Source organism: Sminthopsis crassicaudata, chromosome 6 (assembly GCF_048593235.1).
Source record: "Sminthopsis crassicaudata isolate SCR6 chromosome 6, ASM4859323v1, whole genome shotgun sequence".
Taxonomy (NCBI): Eukaryota; Metazoa; Chordata; class Mammalia; order Dasyuromorphia; family Dasyuridae; genus Sminthopsis; species Sminthopsis crassicaudata.
Genome location: NC_133622.1, coordinates 152,563,774 through 152,575,673, shown reverse-complemented (window position 1 = coordinate 152,575,673; position 11,900 = coordinate 152,563,774).

The following is an 11,900-nucleotide window of genomic DNA, read 5'->3' as shown; positions in this document are numbered from 1 at the left end:
GGTAGTGCTGAATCCTCAGGGTTATTTTTCAAATAGAGATTTTAAATGTGTAGCAAAGCAAGCAGGTTATGCTTTTGACAGTACATGTAGCCCTCAATTTATAAATGATCTTTTTGCCAAAAATATAGTTTATAATTTGTTGTTTGGAATGTGTAACATGACTTTCTATATGCTCAAATCATTATCTACCTGAAAAGAATGAAATTACAGATTCAATCCCTAGATTTATAGCTATTATTAAAAACTATTACTAACCACATTGTTTGAGAATTGTAACAAGTTCTAAATTAGGATAGTAACAGATCATTGTCTCTATTCCATAAACAAATCTGTTTGTTGTCATACTAGTTCAGTTCACATGGGAGAATGTTAGGAAAGAGAAGGCTAGAGTAGAATTTAGGATTTGTATAAGAGTGTTTTTTTTTTTTTTTTTTTTTTTCCTTTAAGGAGGAGGGAAAATCTGTTACAGTAGGTCTGATTTGGTATAGGCTTTGTGCATTTTAGTTTTGTACATTCTGTAATCCACATAAAGTACCTAAAAATCTTGGCAGCAGTCATTAATGGAGCTAGGAGGCTGTCTAATTGTTTGAGGAAAAAGCATTGCTTCTTTCTAAGTGCCAGATAGAGGTCTTTAAAGTAGAAAATTTTTTATATTCTAAACAGTACTTTGGAAAAGCTTATAGCCTATATTTGCTTGTTTAGGTAAATTCTGACAAGCAAAAAAAAATATTGATTAAGAAATAAAGTATTTGCTAAGGGATTTACATATCGCTGTTTTCATAAGATTATGAAACATTGATTTTTTTTTTTTTTTTTGCAGAGAAGAAATTCTTTATACTTTGCAGGATTTTGGAATTTTTACTTGAGCTCTTAAAGACTGCAACATGGTATTTTTTTCTACTGTAAACTGCATTCAGATTAGGAGTGTAAATTTAAATTTGCAGATCCTTTTGCAAAACAGGAAAATTGCATAAAAATATTTTCAGAAGAAATTATTTTTAAAGCACTTCTACCATGTTATCATTAACTTCTTGTTCTTAAACTCATTTGTAATGAATAGCTTTCATAATTTGTTAATTTAATATATTCATAATTTATTTCACATTTATTTGAAGTAATATATTTCATAATTTATGTCCCACTAGAATTAAATGTTATAAGTTTCTTAGGATTTGTTTTAGAAAGGAAAGCGAATATTCAAAAGATAATAAACATTTGTTATTAATGTAATATACTAAGTTAACTCTAGTGATGCAGTTGCATATAGATATCTTTAAATGTAGCTGCTCCATTTTCACCAACAAGCTTTTATTTATGGATTAATAATGCCTTAATAACTTGAAATAAAGCCAGATATTTGTCTTTCTGGCATTTTCATATATTTATAAGTAATTCTTAATTTTTTCATATAAACCTAACTGCCTTAACAGTAAATGCTACTTTATTTAAATTTGTCATAATTAAATATTAATCCTTTTAATAGGATAAATATTTTACTAAACTAAGGGATTCTTTTCAGGACAAAAATGTGTAATTTTTAATAAATCTATTGATTTAAAACATTGTTATTTTTCTGCAAAACTGCAAAAACTCAACCAAAACCAGAATGTAACTTTTACCTATCCCGTGTATACCTCATATTTTATATTTCATAAGCTGTGTTATCTCTGTCAAAAGGAATAGAGAGTACAGTTTGGGTTTATTGTAGTTCTTTATTTAATTTACTTAACATTTTTTGGTTATCCCACTTCTTAAAAGTATTTTACTGCCTACAGGAGGTAGGAATTATGTTAACAAATTGTTTCTAGTTGCTAACATGTTCAAAGCAGGACTGCTGCTTATTACCACAAATGTACATTTTTTTCTCTTGGAAGAGTGTAATTCCTGATAGTTTGATGACTTGATAAGATCAGTCGGGGAAGTGGGTTGCTGTTTTTTTTTTTTTTTTTTTTTTTTTTTTTAAGGTAGTTTTCATTTACTAGTTTTTGGCTATTAAGTCTTTATAGGAGATCAGACTAGTGCAAATGAAAAAGAAAATTTCCTTTTAAAAATTATGGTAGAAAAGTTGTAGAGAAATACTGAGCACATAACAAATGTATGCATTTGTATTTCTCAACTGTATTTATTTATAACAATGGTTTCCCCTCCCAAGTGGGCATGAGAGGGGAAAGGAGTAAAAATAAAGATCAACAATAAGCCAAAAAGAAAAATTTGGACTATTGAAATATCTTTAAAAATGAACAGGAGAGAAGGAAGTTTGAAAGGAATTACAGAGAAACATAACTAATGAATTTAATGTGTTGAATTAAATGATTTATGCTTATTTTTAAAGACAAAACATACATAATTAAACTTCATAGATTCACATGAATCTTTGTTATTCATATATTTTTATCTGTCCTTTGTTGTTTGTCAAATTTAGAATGAAAAAAAAATAAAATAATTACCAAACTAAAATAAAATATTTTGAGATTCATTCATAAAAAACATATTTACCTAGGTTCTAGAAAAAAGCTCCATCTATCAAAAAACCTATGAATTTCATTCTCAGCTTTGTGCAGGCTTCTAATAGAAAGATAACAGTGGGAGGAGATCCAGGCGTACAAGGCAAGCAGTATACCTCTCCCTTCCTAAGTAACATAAAAAGGATATTCTTAAACTTAAATTGTCATTAAAAATACATTTACTTGATTTACTAGAAATCTTCATTAAGTTACAAATTGTTACAAATTATACAAATAGTTGATTGTTTATATTGAAAAGACTGAACTTGTTTTTAAAATCTGATTCAAAGAGCCAAATTAGAATTATACACTTTGTGTACTTAAATCTATTCTGAAATTCATACATGATAAATAGGAGTTAACAAATGTGCTCAGTATTTTTCACATACCCTTCCTACCATAATTTTGAAAAATAATTTTTTTTTCTAATTAGCACAAGAAAAACCTCTTAGTAATTGGAGCTGTCTAATAGTGAAGTGGCCTACCTTGGCAATTTCTCCCTCATCAGAGATCTTCAAGCAGATGAACTTGGGGATTTTGTCAAGTGGATTCTTGGTCACTTACAGGCTTAGAAAAATAGGGGCTGCTGAGGCTCCTTTCAGCTCTGAGATAGTTTTTTGTTTTTTGTTTTTTGGTTTTTTTTAATAAATTCTCAGCTGGATGCCAATTTGTTCCTTGCAGGAGATGTTTGTAGTTTCAACCAAATCAATACCTAATGTGGATATATTCCCAGGTGAGCACTGTCTACACGGGTAGATCCTCTGGCGAGTTGTATACACCTGTCTTAGCTTTGTCCATCTTTGTCTCACTTTTTGCTTGTAAACCTTTCTCAGTTCTATTGGAAGAACAAGCAGACTACCAGAAAGGGGAAGGCTTTAGCTCGAGGTGGATAAGATGACAACAAACCCAAGGAAGCAGAACTGCTCACTTTTGACTTGGGTCGTGTTAACCTTTATACTGGAAATGATGGCACAAAAATAGTTAACCAGAAATTGATACTCACTCTAAGTGAGTAGATAATGAGAAAGCACCGAGCTGTACTTGAATTCAAATTCCTTGGCCCAGAGAAACCACATCTTGAAAGAATCGACAATTGTGGTTGGTGAGCCAGTATTAATGGTATTTGAAAGCTAAGGAAAACAATTACCACGAGAATGAAGAAGGACAAATTTCCCAATTTTCAAAAAGAAAAAATAACTAAGTCTGCAAATTTTATGGCAGTGAGCTTAACTTTTAATTCCTGGAAAAATCTTGAAAAGTTTTATTATAAGATCAAGAGGTCATGCCAGATTAATTCCACTTCCTTTTTTGACAGGATTGCTAAGGAGAATGCTTTGCAGCTCTATCCAGTCTCATCATCAGCTGTGTATCAGACATTTAGAAGCAGATGTCCTTTACACATGTCTAAAAATAGAACTAGACTAGAGATTTGGGTTGAATCTATTTGGCTGAAAAATACTGGTGTATTCTGCCATTTCCTTCAGCCCATTTTATAGATGGAGAAACTGAGGCAACAGGTTAAGTGACTTGCTCAGGATCACACAGCTACTAAGTGTCTGAGATAAGATTTGAACTCTTCTTGATTCTAGGAGTAGCTCTCTATCCATTTTGTTACCTAGCTGATGAGAAAGTTTAAATTTAAGATAAGTGAAGAATGTGAGTGGAGAGATGCTGGTTATGAAAAGAATTTGAGGATTCCAGCGGACTGCAAGCTGGATTTGGGTTAGCAGTGTGATGTACCAACCCAAAAATTTACTGTGTTCTTAGATTGCATTAAGAGATTCAGGAACAGTGGGACAAGATAATCCTTGTCCTCTACTTTGTCTTCATCTGGAGTACTTGACTTTGGGGCATTATGGTTTAAGAACAACAGGAGATTGTATAAAGAGCCCTGAGTTTTTGTCACAAGGATTGTTGGAAGCAATTATTTAGTTGTCCTAGAAATCATCTTCCTTTTTGTCATATCTTCCCTGTTGATTTGTTTTGCTCAATGTTTTAAACAGTTTTCTTTCAACTGAAATATTAGTAATTTTCTCTGTCTCTCCTCTCTCTACCTTATTATTCTCTTCCTTTGCTTATTCCACTTTTATTTCCATATTTCACTTTCTTTTCTTATTACTCTTTTCTTATTCCTCTTTTATTTTTTGTATTACTTAAGTTCTTTTCTTTTTCCACTTTTATTTCCTTCTTATTCTCTTTTCTTATTCCACTTTTATTTCCTTATTACTTACTCTCTTACTTTTCTTACTCCATTTTTATTTCCTCCTTACTCACTTTCTTGCTTTTCTTATTCCACTTTTATTTCCTTATTATTCACTTTCTTGCTTTTCTTATTCCACTTTTATTTCCTTATTATTCACTTTCTTGCTTTTCTTATTCCACTTTTATTTCCTTATTATTCACTTTCTTGCTTTTCTTATTTCACTTTTATTTCCTTATTACTCTCTTACTTTTCTTATTCCACTTTTATTTCCTTATTACTCACTTTCTTGCTTTCCTCCTTGGTAGCAGGTCCTTTGAGAGCTGAACATTGAAGCTGTCTTAGTCTCCTCCCATGCTGAGTGAATTCACTTTTCAGCATTCTCAGTCTCCACTCTAAATGACCTCTTGAGGGACATAGAGGTCACATATAGGCCAGTCCCCTTTCCTCCATTTCTGAACATCTCAACAAATGTCCTGACAGCCTGCCCTGGTTCCTGACTTTGCTAATTATCTGGCTGAGCACTGCTGCAGAGCACAACCTTCCACCTAAGTCAGAACCTGTTTTCACTTTGCTGCACCAACTCTTCTGAGTTTGCACTGTATATAATAGAGATATGTCAGAGGCCTCTGTGATAAGATAGAATGCTGATTACTACCACTTCTTTCATTCAATATTAGGAATGCTACCTATAGCAATAAGGCAAGAAAAAGACACTTAAGAAACATCCCTGACTTCCAGTGCCGAGATATCAGATTGAAGATCGACCTTTGAAGCCCTCCAAAATTCCCCTCCAAAAACTAGAAATCTGCTCAGAATTTAACTCAGGAGCAAAGCAGCAGCTTTCCAGCCCAGCAGGAACGGTCTGTCTCACTGGGGTGAGAGGGGGACAAGGTTAGAGCAACAGCAGCAGCAGCTTCACAGCAGGGGACTTACAGCAAGGCTCCAAGCCTCCAAGCAATCTGCCAGTGAGGCCCCCTCTTCTGCAAGCCAACAGGCCCCTAAGCAAGTGAGTGGTCTGTGCAGCGCAGCAAGGCCTCAATCCAGTGAGCCCAGCACCTACAGTGAGGCCTTGATCCCATTGCTGACCAATAGGAAAGCCCCATCCCAGGGCTGGCCAACAATGAGATCCTGCCTCTGGGACTTACCGGGCACAAAGACTGTTACCATAGCAATTCCCCAGGAAGACCCCACCCCTAGAACTGGCCACTATCTGAAACCTATCCCCAGGGGGAAGCCCAATGAAAAGATCTAAGACCCAGAGCTCCCACACAAAAAAGCTTGAATAGTGCAGAAGCAGAATCCAACTGTCACAAAACACCAAGCCACAAAAAGCAGAAAAATGATCAAGAAAACCCAAAACCAAGGGCTTGACTCTAAAAAGTTACTATGGTGATAGGAAGAATCAAGCATAAACATCGAGGAGGACGATAGTGTCAAATGGATACATGTGAACTCTCAAAAGTGTAATTTGGTCTCAGGCCCAAAAAGAATTCCTGGAAAAATTTAAAATGGACTTTAAAAAGTTAATTAGAAAAGTAGAAGAAAATAAGAAAATATAGGAGAGAAATGCAAGAGAAGCATGAAAAGAGTAAATAGCATTGACAAACATGCAGAAATTTACTGAGAAATTATTACTCCCTTAAAAATACAATTGGCCAAATGGAAAAGTCAGGACAAAATTTCACTGAAGAAAATAATTTCTTAAAAATTAGAATGGATTAAATGGAAACTGATGAGTTTATGAGGCATCAAGACATGATAAAAATAAAAAAAGGAAAAAAGAAGAAAAATATGAAATTTCTCATTGGAATATCTAGGAGAGATAACATAAGAATTATTGAGCCAAAAGCCATGCTAAAAAAATAGGCTTGACAACATCATCCAAAAAATTATCTTTAAAAAAATTTTTTAAAGCTTTTTTTTCCCCCCCCAAAGCATATGCATGGATAGTTTTCAACATGCACCCATGCAAAACTGTTCCAAATTTTTTTCTCCCTTCTCCACATCCCCTCCCCTAGATGGCAAGTAATCCAATATATGTTAAACACGGATAATTCTATATACATTTCTGCAGTTATGCTGCACAAGAAAAGGGAAAAAATAAGAAAGAAAACAAAATATAAGCAAATAACAAAAAAATACTATGTTGTGATTCACATTCAGTTCCTATGGTCATCTTTCTGGGTGAAGATGGCTTTCTCCATCACAAGACCATTGGAACTGGCTTTCCAAGAAATTATCAAAGGAAATTGCCCTGATATATTAGACCCAGAGGGCACAATATAAATTGAAACAATGCACTGATTACTCCCTGAAAGAAATCCCCAAATGAAAACTCCCAGGAACATAGGAGGAACATCATAGCCAAATTTTGGAGCTCACAGATCAAAAAGAAAGTCTTGCAAGCAGCCAAAAACAAACAATTCAAATTTTGTGGAGCTATAGTCAGGGTTACATAAGAATTGGTAGTTTCCACATTAAAGAACTGGAGGGCTTGAAACATGATATACCAGGAGCCAAGGGAGTTAGAATTACAAACAAGAATCACCTACCAGCAAAATTGAATATAATATTTCAGGGAAAAAATACTTAATAAAATAGAGGACTTTCAGTCTTTTCTAATTAAAAGACTAGAGCTGAATTAAAAAAAAAATGTTCTTCAAATGTGACTCAAAAGAAACAAAGATAAAAAGGTTAAAAACAAACAAGAAAGAGAAAACATAAGAAATTCAATAAGACTAAACTGTTTACATTTCTATATAATATTTGTAATTTTAAACTTTATTGCTATAAGAGCAATTAGATTAAAGAATTGTATATAGACAGGATAGGGATATAAGATGATTTTGAAGGGATGATACACCAAAAAACAAAATAAAGGGGATGAGAAAGAAAATTGCACTGGAAAAAGAAGGGGGGAGAATTGAATGGGATAAATTATTACACAAAAAAGGGACATGAAAGAGCTATTATAATGGAGAGGAAGACAACTTTACATGAAAATTGACTCAAAGAGGGAATAACATGCATTCAGTTGGATATAGAAATCAATCTTACCCTATAAAGAAGTAAAAAAGCACCAGAATAATAGAAGATGGAGAGGAGGCTAATAAAAGTGAGGATATATTGGAGGAGATAGCATTCTGACAGAACGGATTAAAAGCCAGAAACCTACAGTATTTTGTTTATAAGAAATACATTTAAGGCAACTTACATTTAGGTAGAAGTGGAGTTCTTTGCCTAACTTTGCATTTATTTTGATCTCTACTTAACTGATATCTTCTTGAAGCCCCTTTTGATGTCTCCCTGGAAATATTTGGGTAATAAGCTAACAGATGATATTGTAATGTTTGTGGATAAATAGGTACCAGGTAAGGCCGGTGGAGAAAATAATTGATTTTTCCCCTCAACTTGTGTCTTCTGCTCTGAGACACCTATATAGACAATTAGCTTCTTTAGTATCTCCCTTCTCTGCACAGTTTTTTTTTTTCTTCCTCAGAAGTGTGTTAGAAAGGTACATATTCACATTTTTTCTCCCCCTTTTCACAACTTTCTTGATAATTTATAGACAATTCATGTAGATAATACCAGTTTTTCACTCTATTGGAATAGACTTCCTGACATCATTTCACTTTATCCATCCAATGTTTTTCACAGACTTTTTGCATCTAGTCTATGATTTGTTCTTTGACCCACTCATTCTTTTTATTTATTTTTATTTTTTTATTTTAATGGTTTTTATTTACCAGATATATGCATGGGTAATTTTACAACATTGACAATTGCCAAACCTTTTGTTCTAATTTTCCCTCTCCTTCGCCCCCCCCCTTCCCCAGATGGCAGGTTGACCAATACATGTTAAATATGTTAAAGTATAAATTAAATACAATATATGTATACATGTCCACACAGTTATTTTGCTGTACAAAAAGAATCGGACTTTAAAATAGTGTCCAAGTAGCCTGTGAAGGAAATCCAAAATTCAGGTGAACAAATTTAGAGGGATTAGAAATTCTATGTAGTGGTTCACAACCATTTCCTAGAGTTCTTTTGCTGTTCATAATAATTTCCTAGAGTACTTTGGCTGGGTGTAGCTGGTTCAGTTCATTACTGCTCTATTGGAATTGATTTGTTCATCTTATTGTTGAAAATGGCCACATCCATCAGAATTGATCATCATATAGTATTGTTGAAGTATACAACGATTTCCTTGACCCACTCATTCTTTAAGAATGTTATTTAGTTTTCAATTAAATTTCTAAGACTCTACATTGAATGTAATTTTCATTACATTGTGGTAAGAAAAAGATTTATATAATATTTATGTTTTTCTGCATTTGTTTGTGAGATTTTTTTTATGCCAGTTTTGTAAAGCTGCCATCAGAGAATTTGTCACTTTTAAGTCTGTTCCGCATCCTTAAAGAAAGGGTATTGTACTGGACTTGATGCAAATTGTGTCCCTTTGACTTTTGGAGGGAAATGATGGGGATGAATCCTGAAACTGTCCAAACTCTACTCTGGGAGAGATTCACCCTCAGGGAATCAAGTTAAGTGATCTCATTCAGTTGGAGATCCACACCCTCTATGGAGTTGAAGAACCACTCCCAGTAGCTCAAACTCCCAAGAAAAGTAATCTCTGTTCAATTTGAGATTTAGGCCTGAGGCATTGACAACATTGAGGGAGTCTCATTCAATTTTGAATTGAAGCCCAAGCTTCAGACCGCTAATAAAAGACAATTCTGAACCCCTAATCTTTGCAAAAGTCCTAATCAAGATTATGCTTGCCAAGGAAGCTGTTTTCTTGGCAAGCTGCCCTGCCAGGACTTTTGCCCACTGGTGAAGATATTCTCTTCTCAGTGCCAACAAATCCTTTTGCCACACAGATTTCAGGTTTGCGAATTCTTTTGCATAGGACCTGCACCTCCAAGTAGAGAGAATCTCCCACCCCAATTCTCACACCTCATCACAACTATCACTAACTTTATTATTTGCACCTCATCAGGCTTATATCTCAAAGAGATCTTAAAGAAAGGAAAGGGACCCACATGTGCAAACTGTTTGTGGCAGCCCTTTTTGTAGTGTCCAGAAACTGGAAACTGAGTGGATGCCCATAAGTTGGAGAATGGCTGAATAAATTATGGTATATGAATATTATGGAATATTATTGTTCTGTAAGAAATGACCAGCAGCACATATATGGTATTTAATTTATTCTCTAGCATATTTGACATGTATTGGTCAACCTGCCATCTGCGGGGGGGAGGGAGGGGAAAAATCAGAACAAGGGGTTTGGCAATTGTCAGTGTTGTAAAATCACCCATGCATATATATGGTAAATAAAAATTATTTAAAAAAAAAAAAAAAGAAAGAAATGACTAGCAGGATGATTTCAGAAAGGCCTGGAGAGGCTTACATGAACTGATGCTGAGTGAAATGAGCAGGACCAGGAGATCATTGTACACAGTAACAAGATTGTACAATGATCAATTCTGATGGACATGGCTCTTTTCAACAATGAGATGACTCAGGGGCAGCTAGGTGGCGCAGTGGATAGAGCACCAGCCTTGAATTCAGGAGGACCCGAGTTCAAATCTGGCCTCAGACACTTAACACTTCCTAGCTGTGTGACCCTGGGCAAGTCACTTAACCCCAGCCTCAGGAAAAAAAAAAAAAAAAAAGAAACAATGAGATGACTCAGACCAGTTCCAATGATCTTGTGATGAAGAGAGCCATCTACACCCAGAGAGAGGACTATAGGAACTAAATGTGGATCACAACATAGTGTTGAGGAGTGAGATACCCTAACAGCGATGGAGGTCCCTAGGCCAATGTTGCAGATTTTGTGAAAGAATTTGCAGTCCCATACTCAAGTGAGGTTTGGGAAAAATGGGTTTATTGTCACTAAGCAGCTCTCTCAGTGGGCTTCTTGATTAAGAAGATAGCAAAAATTGGGATACAGGGTCTTGATTTTATTTAGCTTTCTATGGCTGGGGCTAGGGAGCGATTGAGGGGCTAATTTTCAAATCAATAAGGGTTATGATTGTTTCCCAGACCAAATCCTTTGGAAGTGGGAGTTTCCTGTGGGAACCGGGTAGTTTTCCCAGAGCTGAGAGGGGCTGAGATTCAAGGTTTTTCTAATCCAGGTCCATTCCTTCCCCTAAAGATCAGGGGGACACCGTTCTATTACATCATTAGCATTATCACTCTTTTTGTTGTTGTTTGCTTGCATTTTATTTTCTCACTTTTTTCCTTTTTGATTTGATTTTTCTTGGGCAGCAAGATAATTGTATAAATATGTACACATATATTGGATTTAACATATATTTTTACCATGTTTAACATATATTGAATTACTTGCTCTCTGAGGTGGGGGTGGAGAGAAGGGGAGGAAAAATTGGAACACAAGATTTTGCAAAGGTTAATGTTGAAAAATTATCCATGCATATATTTTGAAAATTAAAAAAAACTTTAATAAAAAAAAGGAGATTGGAGAAATAGGGGGCCAGTTTGGGATTAGTCATTACTATCTCTTCCTGGGAGCTATAGTCAGGACCTGGCCTTCTGTCAAAGTCTTTAATATTCTTCTGGCAGTACTCTCAGGTCAGACCTCTGGGACTATTTCAGTGCCTCATAGTGAATCATAAATATTATCATGGTGTCTGATCACAAAATCAATTATTCTCGTAACTACTTTGACAGATTCTTCACTAATCCCTTCTTCTCATGATGGGCATATTTGTTCATCTACACTTGGGATGGAGGAGAGTCAGACAGAGAGGGCAAATTGAAAAATGTCTTCTCATCTATCTGAGGAAGGGGGAACACTTAAGTATCACTGCTGTAGGATAGGGAAGGAACCAGATCTGTGATTTCATGGTATAGGACAGGGCTTGTAAAACTTTTCCCACTTGCAAGACCTTTTTACTGAAGAAATTTTTACGTGTCCCTGGGCATATAGTTATATAAAATAGTTTGATAATAAATCATAATTTTCATGACTCCCACATTCAGTTAAATGAACCTATATGGGATTGTGACCCACAGCTTAAAAAGCTTTGGTATAGAACATTCCTCAGTGAAGAAGCTCTATCCTCCAGAATAGCTTAGTGCCTTCTGTGGACCTGAAGGATCCTTCTGGTGAATTATTGACTTAGAAAATTTCAATTTAACATTATTTATCTTGTACTATATAT